At 41.9% G+C, this 13,651-nt stretch overlaps 1 protein-coding gene across 2 annotated transcripts in view; it reads left to right on the top strand.

Annotated features, from left to right (window-relative positions):
* Positions 1-12,611: 12,611 nt before the first annotated feature.
* MDK (midkine) overlaps positions 12,612-13,651 on the top strand; it is a 29,093-nt gene continuing 28,053 nt past the window's right edge. Inside the window, exon 1 of one of the 2 annotated variants that reach the window (XM_033927870.1) lies at positions 12,612-12,760. The gene's annotated coding sequence lies outside the window, so the exon portion shown is untranslated. The remainder of the gene's footprint in view (positions 12,761-13,651) is intronic. The other variant, XM_033927871.1, reaches the window with a different exon arrangement.

The following is a 13,651-nucleotide window of genomic DNA, read 5'->3' on the forward strand; positions in this document are numbered from 1 at the left end:
TAATGAAGCCATTGTGACATCACTGATGTGATTGGCTCTTAGGCACTGGTGGAATGAGGCATTATGACATCACAATATCTGCTCTGGATACCAGAGACTGTCATTCTGTAGTGTCTGTTTCAACCTCAGTCCTTCTACACCAGCTTCAGAGCAAAGCTTGCGGGTCAGTGGTTGTGGCCATTCAAACTCTTGATTCTTCCCTCTCTTTTTAAAGAATGACATGAAGATGGTTTCCCGTGATTATCCGCGGGGACGGGAAAGGTGATGAATTTTGTCACCGTGTCATTCTCTATTTCAAAGGTTTCTCAACCTGATCTTTTTAAAACAGTTGCACGTAGATTTAAATTCTAACAAATTTTTCAACTTTGTCTTCTGTTACCTGGTTTGTGTTTTTTGCGTACAAGTTAGCAGATATAGTGAGTGTTTACATATTTCCAACTGTACTTTTACATCCAAAACATCGAATTGTAAAAGGTAAGTAACTCAATTGTATAATAGTTATGATCATATAGGAGGTGTGTGTGTAGTCCCACTCATATCATTTCAATTTTGCAGATTGAACACCATAGAGGTTATGTCTACTTCAAGACGGAGCTGCTTGAATCATCCCAATGTATTTTGCTGTTTGGGGGAAGTACACGCTGAAAAGAAGTTGAAAACCTATTTCTAAGTTTGTAAAAAGAACATATGTAGGTTATTTTGGTGTCAAGTTTGGAGATCAAGATAAGCCATGGGTTCCTCTTATTGTATGCAAAACTTGTACGGAGCATTTGCACCAGTGGACAAATGGAAAGAGAAGCTGCCTGAAATTTGGAGTACCAATGGTTTGGAGGGAACTGAAAAACCACTTCGATGACTGTTATTTTTGTATTGTTAATATCATAGGCATCAGTCGAAATAATCGTGACAAGTGATCTTTCCCTGATCAACCTTCAGCCAGGAGACCTGTTCTGCACTTGGATCTTGTACCCATTCCACCTTTCCATGAACGACTACAGCTCTCAGAGGATGAGTCTTGCATATCTGCATGTCTTGCATGTCAACAAACTTAACTACCCCATACAGCCCACCATTAAAATACTGGGTGTAACTCTGGACCAATGCCTAACCATGAAAGACCAGGTGGACTCCTTAATCAAAAAGGGTTTTTTCACCCTCTGGAAGCTTAAATCCATTAAATCATATTTTGACAACTCTGCATTCAGAATCCTGGTACAATCCCTCGTACTGAGTCAACTCGACTATTGTAACATCGCCTATTTAGCAATCTCCCAAAAGAATTTGCGACGCTTACAATTAATGGATAATGCTGCTGTCAGACTTATCTTCGGTCTAAAGAAATTTGATCACATGACGCCACACTACAAACAGCTACACTGGCTGCCGTTGGAAGCTCGTGTAAAGTTTAAGTTTGCCTGCCCCTGCTTTAAAGTTCTTTACGGTCTAGCCCCTAAATACATAACTGACCTCTTCTTCTCAGCCAACAGACACAAGAGAAGCTCCCACTTGCACTTCGTTTCTCCCCCGGTTAGAGGTTGCAAACTTAAAAAACACCATGAACACCTTCTATCACATCAAGCAGCTTTATGGGGTAAAAATCTAGAACAACTCCTCTCGCCCACCACTTAAGAGGTATTCAGGAAGTGCCTCAAAACTCACCTATTCCTGAAGTATCTAGACAGCTGACCCGTTCTTCTCTTTCCCCTCTATAACGGTTCTCTTGCCCTATCCCCCTCTTGTTTTCCCATCCTTTAAGTTCTCTCAACTTGTACTTCACTAATCTTTTGTAAACCACATAGAACTTAACGGTACTGTGGTATATAAACTGTTATTATTATTATATTGCACAAGGTAAAGAAAATGAGGGCAGTGACAGTGATTCACAACCAACTTCAAATAGTGAACGCATTGACCAGAATGAATTGAGTGATCTGATCAGGGACTTAAAATCTTTCCAAGGAATCTTCTGAATTGCTTGCCTCCAGACTAAAGGAAAAGAATGTACTTCAGCCTGGAATGAAAATTACATTTTATCAAAGGAGAGAAAAGGATTTGCTGCCATTCTTTACCGAAGACAACTTAGTATTCTGCAATGACATCGGAAACCTTCTGAAGAAAATAGGTCTTTTGGAATATAGCCCAAGTGAGTGGTGTCCTTTCATTGACAATTCAAAACGTAGTTTGAAATGTGTTCTTTTAAATAATGGCAACAAATATGGTTCTATTCCAATCGGTCACTCCACCAGGATGAAAGAAGAGTACAAGGCAATCTCTTTAGTCTTGGAAAAGATAAATTACTAAGAACATCAATGGTTGAATTGTGTAGACTTGAAGATGGTTCATTTTCTTCTTGGTCAACAAAGTGGCCACACAAAGCATCCTTGCTTTTTATACCTTTGGGATAGTAGAGCCAAACATGAACATTGGGCAAAAAAATATTGGCCTCCGAGGGAATATATGGTGGTTGGAGGACAAAATGTAATCAATGAACCTTTGGTAGCACGAGATAGAATCATACTGCCACCTCTACATTTAAAGCTAGGCCTGATGAAACAATTTGTAAAGCTTTGAATAAAGACGGTTCATGCATTGAATACATACACCATATATTACCTGGACTTACCATGGAAAAACTGAAGACAGAAATTTTCGGTGGTCCACAGATCAGACAGCTTATAAATGACCCACATTTCATAGCATCAATGAATGAAATTGAATCATGTGCCTGGCCTTCATTTGTTCTTGTGAAAACTTTCTTGGCAACAAGAAGGCAGCCAACTACACACAATTAGTAGAGGATATGCTCGTTCATTTCAACAGGCTTTGCTCAATTATGAGTGTTAAAGTCCATTATCTGCACAGTCGCTTAGATCGCTTTCCAGAGAACCTTGGTGACTTAAGCAAAGAGCAAGGTGAAAGATTTCACCAAGACATAAAAACAATGGAAGCCAAATACCAAGGAAGATGGGATGTATGCATGATGGTAGACTATTGTTGGAATCTTATGTGGGATTATCCTGGCAGATCCCACTCTTGGAAGTCTTACAAAAGGAGCTTCTTGTGTGTCAAATGACTGGAAAGTTCATATCATAATATTTTTGTTGGGGGGGAGAGTTATTATTTATTAATTTCACTTTTACATCACCAATACTCTGGAGATTAACAGAAATTCTTGAACTAAAATGAAACAAGGATACAATAGGAAATAATAATCATCTTTTGCCGACAACATTTAGGTAATTGTGATCCAAAATTAGGAAAAAGTAACTATCAATCAACTTGTGCTTTTGGTATGAAATAGAAGAAAAGTGTTCAGCATGAAAATCCACTTATTTTTTAATGTTTAATGTTTCCTTCATGCTTAAAAGATACTAATTTAAACACAACATTAAAATATCCTGATTTTTTTAATGGGCGAGCAGAATGAAGAGTGGTTTTATGGCACATGTTCTGTATCTCAGAAACTAGAGCTGATAGGAGAAAACTGGTGCCAGTTTTTGGAATCAGCAGGTCAAATATACCTAAAAACAGGTTGAACATTTGAGGCACCAAAATGAGTGTTGGCCAGTGTTAATATTTGGATATTGCAATCTGTATTGATGCCTACTTGTACCCTTGCTATAGGTGTGATGCCGAACCAGCCATGTTGAATTTTAGATGATAAATGGTTTTAGAGGAGATATGCTAAAGTGATTTAAAAGAAAAACTGTCAGTGCTCAAACTATACTGTTGAAATGAGAGAAGCTCAGCGTGAGACCTACCAATCTTCCCTGTAAAAACTGAGGGCGGAGAAAAAAGTCTCAGAGTAAAGTGACAGTAATAAACACATCGAATGTAATGCTGCCATAAACACAATCATAAATCAGATGCAGAATCACTCCAAAATAATAAATAGTAATTCATAAAGATAATATCAACTTATAATGAAACCGTGCTCAGAGACATGGGGCGAACCCCTAAACTATCACCTCACCATCCAATCATCGCATATTCAATATATTTTCAGTTGATATCTTAAAATTCTTCATTTGACTGTGTACCCACAGGTTGATACTTTTTCGTATTGTAATGGTTCAATAACTCTTCAAAAAAGGACATCTTAAATCCCAGGTTCCGACGTGGCCCGTTTTGATCCTGCATTCATCCACCAATCATACACCTTTTCTTTTCTGCCTACAATCTTTGGCTGTTGGTCCAGCTCCTGTGGTGGGGATCCTGAGATCGTCTTTGGCCAATGATGGGTTGACATCAAAGAATTATCTCAGCCATTGTATCCTGCTGCTGCCTTGCATTAGACTGAGCCCAATTGGACCTTTATTTCACTTCAATTTAATTTCTATTTTCAAATTTCAAATTTTCTTAAATCTACTTTATTTTAATTTTTAAAGTAGTTTTTGTTTTCACTCGTAATGAATACTTGTTAGGATATGTATATCTTGTATCTTTCTCTATCTCTACCGTTCCTATCTGAATATGTTCATTGGAGTTCCTTTCAGTATTCAATTGTTACATTGTAAACCGCATAAGTCAGTAAAATGCAGGCACGGTATATCAAATTCTTAATAAACATAAACATTGAAGAGAGGACACTCACAAACTGTAGAAAGGGTGCACGATGGTAGTACTTAATTTGCACAATGATGTCGATAAAGACTTCATAGTCATCCAACTTAACCAATAATGGTGCCTGTTTAAAAAAAAGAAGGGGCACACCGTTTTCCTGCTGTTCATCCACCAATCATCTACCAAAGCCAATTTAAAGAAATATTCACCTAAAAAAATGTATTCCATTCAAGTCTAATAGCAAACATTTATTCCCCTCAATCGGTTTTCTTTATCAATCCACTTAAATAACTTGATAGATCCTCAGCTAGCTCTTCATCCACTTTTCATGTGTATGCCGCATGATCCGCTATTGTCATTGGATCCTTTTCTTCAATTTCATATAATTTACTCATTTTTTCTATTTTAAATGAATAAATATCACTTATCTGCTCAATCATTCATTCGTGGAGCGCCTCTCCCAACATGTCCGTGTTTCATTTATACTTCTTCAGGGTCGAGGCTCCCACCATGATTAAAGTGCAGTTGCTAATCACGGGATTGCTACTTTGCTCTGTAATCTTAGAAACATAGAAAGATGACGGCAGAAATGGGCTACAGCCCATCAAGTCTGCCCACTCTATTGACCCACCCCATTAAGTCTGAGTGCTAATGACCTAGTTCCTTAGCTCGACCCTCGTAGGGATCCCATGTGGATGTCCCATTTATTCTTAAAGTCGAGCATGCTTCATTGCATTCTTGAGAAACTCCTGAGGAAATTGAAAGTCGTTGGATAGGAGGTAATGTCCTTTTGTGAACTGGGAACTAGTTAAACTATAGGAAACAAGAGAGTTGGATTAAAAAGGTAATGTTTTATAACAAGAGTACTATTGGGTAGACATTGACCTCTCCTCTAGAAAGACAAATAAGCACCTAGTTAGGTACCATCAACTCGTGCTCGAGTCCTAGCGACGTGATAAATTACATATCTAAAACGAGATCGATTTTGTGCTAGTCCAGTAAGGTCCTCCAGCGTCATCCCCATAGTTTATCATGATTCACAAAGTCAAAAGCTTTGTGCCTATTTGTCTTTATAAATGTCCTTATAAATAAGCACCTATGTGTCTTTATAAAATGCTAGGGGGATATGGTAGAGAATATGCCTGGAATGTAGGTGTGAGTGCAAGGGGTGTCCAGAGGAGGGCGACGAAAATGATAGGAGGCTTGCGCCAGAAGATGTATGAGGAGAGACTGGAAGCCCTGAATATGTATACCCTAGAGGAAAGGAGAGACAGGGGAGATATGATTCAGACGTTCAAATACTTGAAGGGTATTAACGTAGAACAAAATCTTTTCCAGAGAAAGGAAAATGGTAAAACCAGAGGACATAATTTGAGGTTGAGGGGTGGTAGATTCAGGGGCAATGTTAGGAAATTCTACTTTACGGAGAGGGTGGTGGATGCCTGGAATGCGCTCCCGAGAGAGGTGGTGGAGAGTAAAACTGTGACTGAGTTCAAAGAAGCGTGGGATGAACACAAAGGATCTAGAATCAGAAAATAAGATTAAATATTGAACTAGGCCAGTTACTGGGCAGACTTGCATGGTCTGTGTCTGTGTATGGCCGTTTGGTGGAGGATGGGCTGGGGAGGGCTTCAATGGCTGGGAAGGTGTAGATGGGCTGGAGTAAGTCTTAACAGAGATTTCGGTAGTTGGAACCCAAGCACAGTACCGGGTAAAGCTTTGGATTCTTGCCCAGAAATAGCTAAGAAGAAAAAATTTAAATTGAATCAGGTTGGGCAGACTGGATGGACCATTCGGGTCTTTATCTGCCGTCATCTACTATGTTACTATGTGTCATAATCTGTGTGTTTGTGCTGTCCACTCTGACCTAGTAAGGCTATTCTTATGTTCTCACCGTGGCCAATCCAGGTCACTAGTACCTGGCAAAAACCCAGAGAGTAGCAACATTCCAATGTTACCAATCCAGGGCAAGCAGTGGCTTCCCCCATGTCTGTCTCAGTAACAGACTATGGACTTTTTCTCCAGGAATTTGTCCAAACCTTTCTTAAAACCAGCTACGTTAACCGCTCTTACCACAACCTCTGGCCACGCATTCCAGAGCTCAACTATTCTCCAAGTGAAAAAATATTTTCTCCTATTGGTTTAAAAAATATTTCCCTGTAACTTCATCGTGTCCCCTAGTCTTTGTCATTTTGGACAGAGTAGAAAATCGATCCACGTGGACCCGTTCTACACCACTCAGGATTTTGTAGGCTTAAATCCTATCTCGCCTCTCCCGAAGAGCCCTAACCTTTTTAGTTCTTCGTCATACAAGAGGAGTTCCATCCCCTTTGAACCTTTTCTAGTGCCGCTGTATCTTTCTTGAGATAAGGTGACCAGAACTGAGATATACAAAGATGGATAGGCAAATGGCTGGAAAACCGAAAGCAGAGAGTGGGCATAAATGGGAAGTTCTCCGACTGGGAGAGAGTGACTAGTGGTGTGCCCCAGGGCTCGGTACTTGGGCCGATCCTTTTTAATATTTATATCAATGACCTGGAAAACGGAACATCCAGTGAGATCATCAAGTTTGCAGACGACACAAAACTCTGCCGGGCAATCAGATCGCAGGAGGACAGTGAGGAACTCCAGAGCGATTTGTGTCGGTTAGAAAAATGGGCGGAGAAATGGCAGATGAAGTTCAACGTGGAGAAATGCAAGGTAATGCATTTAGGCAGTAAAAATAAGGAATACGAGTACAGAATGTCAGGTGCAACTCTGGGGAAAAGTGAACAAGAAAGAGATCTGGGTGTACTGATAGATAGGACCCTGAAGCCGTCGGCACAATGCGTGGCAGCGGCAAATAAGGCAAATAGAATGTTGGGCATGATAAAGAAAGGAATCTCGAGTAGATCGGAGAAAGTTATAATGCCGCTTTATAGGGCAATGGTCAGACCCCACTTGGAATACTGCGTCCAACATTGGTCTCCCTACCTAAAGAAGGATATAAAACTGCTGGAGAGGGTGCAGAGACGAGCAACTAAACTAGTGAAGGGTATGGAGAAACTGGAATATGAGGATCGACTTAAAACACTGGGATTGTTCTCCCTTGAGAAAAGGAGACTGCGTGGGGATATGATCGAGACCTTCAAAATACTGAAAGGAATTGACAAAATAGAGCAGAGAAGATTATTTACAATGTCCAATTTGACACGGACAAGAGGACATGAAATGAAGCTAAGGGGGGGCAAGTTCAGGACTAATGTCAGGAAGTTCTGCTTCACACAGAGAGTGGTTGACATCTGGAATACTCTCCCAGGGGAGATTATTGCGGAATCGACAGTCCTAGGTTTCAAAAGCAAACTAGATGCATATCTCCTTGAGATAGGCATATAAAGATATGGTTGGCTATAAAATAAGCCAGGTGAATACCTAGCAGGGCCTCCGCGTGTGCGGATCGCCGGACTTGATGGACCGAAGGTCTGATCCGGAGATGGCGCTTCTTATGTTCTTATGTTCTTATGTTCATTATTCCAGGTGAGGTCACACCATGGAGTAATACAGAGACATTATAACATTCATAGTCTTGTTAACCATTCCTTTTTTAAAAATTCCTAACACCTTGTTTCCTCTTTTGGCTGCCGTTGCCTCTGTGCATGCCTACCAGAAAAACACACACCATCATGTCATGGAAAGTACTTTGCAGCAGTTGGTATCTTTAAGAGGCCATTTACATGCATTTGTGGTCACACACACAAAAATGTCTATAAAATTATCTCCTAAATGGTGAATTTTCTCAGTGGAGTGCCCCAGGCTTCGGCACTGGGACTGGTCCTTTTGAACTCGTTTCTAAATAATCTGGCACTAAGAACAAGTGAGAAGATCGAGTTTGCTGACAATACAAAATTGTTCCGAGCTGCTAAATCACAACCAGATTCTGAGAAATTTCAGGGGGGATATTGAGAGACTGCGTTTATCCACATTACATTTCATCTGCCGTTTGGTTAGCCAAAGCAGTGCGCTTATGGAAAAAATAATCCAAACCATAACTATATGATGCTAAGTTCCATACTAGCAGTCACTACCCAGGAAAATGATCTAGGCACCATCATGAAGAAGACATTGAAATTCTTGGCTCAGTGCCTGGCAGTGCACAATGAAAGCAAGCAATGTTGGGGTCATGGCGAAAGCCAAGATCCTTTTCACTGATATAATTATTGGATGCTTCAGCAAAGCCTCTGTTCTGGTAGACTCTTGCCAGTCATTCCTGCTATCTCTTTTTTATATATCTGCAGGGACTTCTTGACTACGTCCCTGAAAAGCAATTCATTCAGTAGGGTTTTAGAAAGATTTGGGCAACTTCCTAGAGCAGGGGTGTCAAAGTCCCTCCTCGAGGGCCGGAATCCAGTCGGGTTTTCTGGATTTCCCCAATGAATATGCATTGAAAGCAGTGCATGCAAATAGATTTCATGCAGATTCATTGGGGAAATCCTGAAAACCCGACTGGATTCTGTCCCTCGAGGACCGACTTTGACACCTGTGTCCTAGAGGAAAAGTCCATAAACCATTATTAACCAGGACGACTTGGGAAAAGTCACTGCTTATCCCTGTGGGTAAGAAGTGTGGCATGTCAGATACTCATGACCTGGATTAATCACTGTTGGAAACCAGATAGTGGGCTTGATGGACTTTTGGCAGTTTTTATGATGGCAGGAGATTCAGATTAAGACTAATTTATGGGAAACAATTTATTATCTGACATTCCACTTTCCGATCAGCTAACAAGAATGTCTTATCAAAAATGTTTAATTTCAATTAAAAAATTTTTTCACTCTTAAATTATTTAAATATGATGTGCTCAGTACACCTCCTTCACGACCATATCCCAAGATATTAAGACCACAAATTACAAGGAACCATCAGGGCATCATCACGTTCCTTGATTGTCCACCACTCTCACTAATCACTTATGTACGTTTTTCTAAATGGATGGCCAATAAAAACCTTGTACTTATCTGAATCAATGGATGCCATTGATAGACTATGTTCATCGTGCTCGTGATTGTGTTACAAATATCCATAAAGTTCTATATAAGTAAATATCAATCCCATGCTGAACTCTTTGCTCAATTGCAAGAGGATGGGATGAGAGCAGTACAAATGACTTCATACTTCAAAAAAGACGGAGATCCTCTGTATTGAGCTTGCATCCCAGGCATCCGCCACCCTTTCTATGATGTTGCTTTTCCAGTTGACCTCTTTATAACTTTACTATTCTCTGTTTTAAAAGCATTTCCATTCATTTACTTACCACAGAAGTAGTTCCTTACTTCATTCGTACTTCCACTTGTTCAGCTTTGTATCTGTGTATGGCCGTTTGGTGGGGGATGGGCTGGGGAGGGCTTCAGTGACTGGGAGGGTGTAGATGGGCTGGAGTAGGTTTTAACGGAGATTTCGGCAGTAGGAACCCAAGCACAGTACCGGGTAGAGCTTTGGATTCTTGCCCAGAAATAGCTAAGAAGAAAAAATAAAAAAAATTTAAATTGAATCAGGTTGGGCAGACTGGATGGACCATTCGGGTCTTTATCTGCCGTCATCTACTATGTTACAATGTCACTTTTCCGATTGGCTGAGAGACAGCAGTAGGCCACCTACCACCGCGACATGTGTTTGCAGAATCAGGCCCCTAGTGTGCAAGGGATCATTCATGGGGCATGAGCATGTCCCACAATTAATTTATATATTCGTTCAATTTTCTATACCGTTCTCCCAGGAGAGCTCAGTACATGTCTTTATAGCATTACATGTCCATGTTATAGAAGTAAACTTAAGCACTATTATAATAAAGTCTTTTAGAATGAAGAATCTAGACAATCTAGACAATGTAGACAATGTACAATTCAGCTGAGAGAAATTGTCTCACAGCGTTACCACCCTTCATTCACACTTATGGTTTATTTTTCATTTAATTTTTCACTGTTCCTCAGCGGGCCACCACACACTCAAGCGTTCTCATAGGGCATGGCTTTACGCTCCCACTCCTCATTGGAACCAGCATATGTTTTTTTATACTTCTTGCGCTTACTTTATAAATAAATTATATATACTAAAAGTACTTAGCTTTTAGCGAGACGCTGTGCAGGGGAGTTTGTGTGAATACACCGACATGTTTCGCCCGTGCAAATTGATGGGCTTTATCAAGGTTCCCACTCCCTCTCACCAACATTCAACCACCATAGCGTCGAAACGAAATGTTTTATTAAATTAAATGAAAAATAAACCATAAGTGTGAATGAAGGGTGGTAACGCTGTGAGACAATTTCTCTCAGCTGAATTGTACATGTTATAGAAGTGTCAGTTATGTGTTCATGCCAGAATAATAGCGTAAGTGGGCGTGAGTGCCCAGATCCCATTCTAAAATTCAGGCGCAGCGCCCAGCATTATGGTGTCTGTCGGGTGGTGCACTTCAAAGAATTGCTGCCATAATTTAGCGACGTACAAAAACATTTAGCTCCACAATTTCAAACACAAACAAACCTTGTAAAATGCAATAAACCAGATAAGTCGGTCTCCCTCCCAAAATTTCCTTAATACAGAATTATTCGTACGTACCTGGAATTGAATACTGTTTTGCGCTTCTAACGCCGTAGGCCAACGCTGACAATATTTCTGCGCGGAATGCGATTGCAGTACTTACGTGTGTAACACCATGCTTGCACAAGTGGTGGTGCAGAGCCTTGTGCTCTCCCATGTTGGCACACATGCCCCTTTCTGTGCCCGGCCTTTTTTTTTTTTTTTTTTTTTTGCATTCTCTCAGTGATTGCTTCTTTTTTTTTTCCATGTGCATTAGGACAGTGGTTCCCAACCCTGTCCTGGAGGACCACCAAGCCAGTCGGGTTTTCAGGCTAGCCCTAATGAATATGCATGAGAGAGATTTGCATAGAATGGAGGTGACAGGCATGCAAATCTGCTCCATGCATATTCATTAGGGCTAGCCTGAAAACCCGATTGGCCTGGTGGTCCTCCAGGACAGAGTTGGGAACCACTGCGGTAGGACACTTTAGGGGCAATTGTATAAGTGGGCACCTCTGTTTAGGCCCCCTCTGAGAGGGCTGTGGGAGCCTATTCCATAATGGACTGCAACTAGGTTCCATTATAGAATCGAATCTTTTTCCGTGCGACGGTCCAGGGAGGTTTACAAAAATATTAAATATTTCAACAACTAAGCCAGGGGTGTCAACGTCCCTCCTCGAGGGCCACAATCCAGTCGGGTTTTCAGGATTTCCCTAATAAATATGCATGAGATCTATTAGCATGCAATGCATGCAAATAGATCTCATGCATATTCATTGGGGAAATCCTGAAAACCCGACTGGATTGCGGCCCTCGAGGAGGGACTTTGACACCCCTGAACTAAGCGAAACAGGTGCAATTAAGAAGTCAAGAACCTACGGTTGGGTACCATTTATTGAACTGATGTCAATTGATGATGCCCCGTTACAAACCCTCCTCTTCTGTCCCGTCTAATGTGGTTTTCACCAAAGTTTGATTCCCAGAAGCAAAGTACATTGCCTATACACCTAATCATAAAAAAAATGTGTGATGTAAAGTCAACAAAGTGGTATAACTTACTGGAGCTCCACTTTTAGCTTTCTCCATGCATCCTGCCCCCTTTGCAAAATGAAGTGGGTATTTGCAGAGCAGTGCTTAGTTCTCCATCTGGCAATAAGTGTGTAAGTGCACTTATGGTAGTGTTCTACACTTCTATGTGCACAGCGCCTAGTTTATAGGACTATCTGGGCCTGTTACTTAAGAGCAACCCATAAAAATGTCCATTCCCCCTCAGTCCTCTCTTTTTCAGAGAGTGCAGGTACCTGGGTGCAAAAGAAGTACCTGCATGCAGTTTGCAAACTGTAGCCAGCCCCTTTCCCAGCTCTGGGCTCCAGCTTCTGGAGCCGCCCAGTTCGCTTTTCCTCGTCTAACGAAGGGGGGCTGCGGTGGGGGGGGGAGGGGCTTTGTCTGCAGAGGGGCGGGACCCAGTTGAGCAAAGTTTGGGCAAACTACCTTTTGTTGGCAGCTGGGGCTGACGTCACGCTGCCTCCCTGGAAAGGTTGGTGCACATGTGACCAGCTCAAACTAGTTCTCGGGACACAAAGAGAAAGGAGACCAAGGAGGGGAGAGGAGAGGAGCCGGCCGAAAGCGAGCAGCAGCCAGACAAGTAAGTGGGAGAGGCACCGCTGGCCACAGCTGCACCACCTCTGCAGGGTGCAGCTGCGCCCCGGGTGCTGTCCAGCTCTTCCCGAGTCCCTGGACCCTTGAGCGACCAAGGGGCTCCCCCCTCCCCCGAGTCCACTTCTTGGACATCTGCGCTTTCCTTTGTCTTAGTCTTGTGATTCCCCCCCCCCTCCCTCCCTTCCCCCAGCAAGACGAGGAATCTCGAGTCTTTCCAACTTCAGACCATCCCAGTCCTGTTTGCAAGGACAAAAGTTCTGCAAATCGGTTGGCAAGAGAGTTGAGTTGAGCCTACCTAAGCCACCGGCACCTCTTCTCCTGGGTAAACAGTTGGCAGCCTCTCCTGTCTGCAGAAGTTGGTTGGAAGTTTTCTGCTTCCAGGCTTTGGTTGATGTCCACTCCCTCTCAGTGTCAGGTTTTTCTTCATCAACCTATTGGGCTTGATCTTTGCCTAAGAGGTTTAGGAGTAGGTGATACCCTGGGCTTGGACTAACCTGATAACATTTGTGCGCTCTTCCAAGGTGGCCACAGATTTTTATAGTTCTACAACAAGCCAGGCTTATAATAAGGTATCGCCCATGGGTGCTAGTTGAGGGGGAGGGGAGGTCTTGAGCACCATCAAAACTGAGAGCAATCCTTCAGTGTGTCCAGAGGAGGTATCGGTTAGGTTGAGTATAGCACCCCGAGTGTTTTGAAAATCTGGCTCCTATGGCTATTCTCAAAAATGTAACACTTTCTTCCCTCTATATTCCTCCTCTAACCCTTACTACCGTGTTCCCTCTTTATACTAAGTTCCTTTAAACCTTCTTCTTACTAAGCTCCCGTAAACCGTGCCGAGCTCTACGATTGTGGAGATGATGCGGTATATAAACTTAAG

The sequence above is a fragment of the Geotrypetes seraphini genome, chromosome 19, assembly GCF_902459505.1.
Source record: "Geotrypetes seraphini chromosome 19, aGeoSer1.1, whole genome shotgun sequence".
Classification (NCBI taxonomy): domain Eukaryota; kingdom Metazoa; phylum Chordata; class Amphibia; order Gymnophiona; family Dermophiidae; genus Geotrypetes; species Geotrypetes seraphini.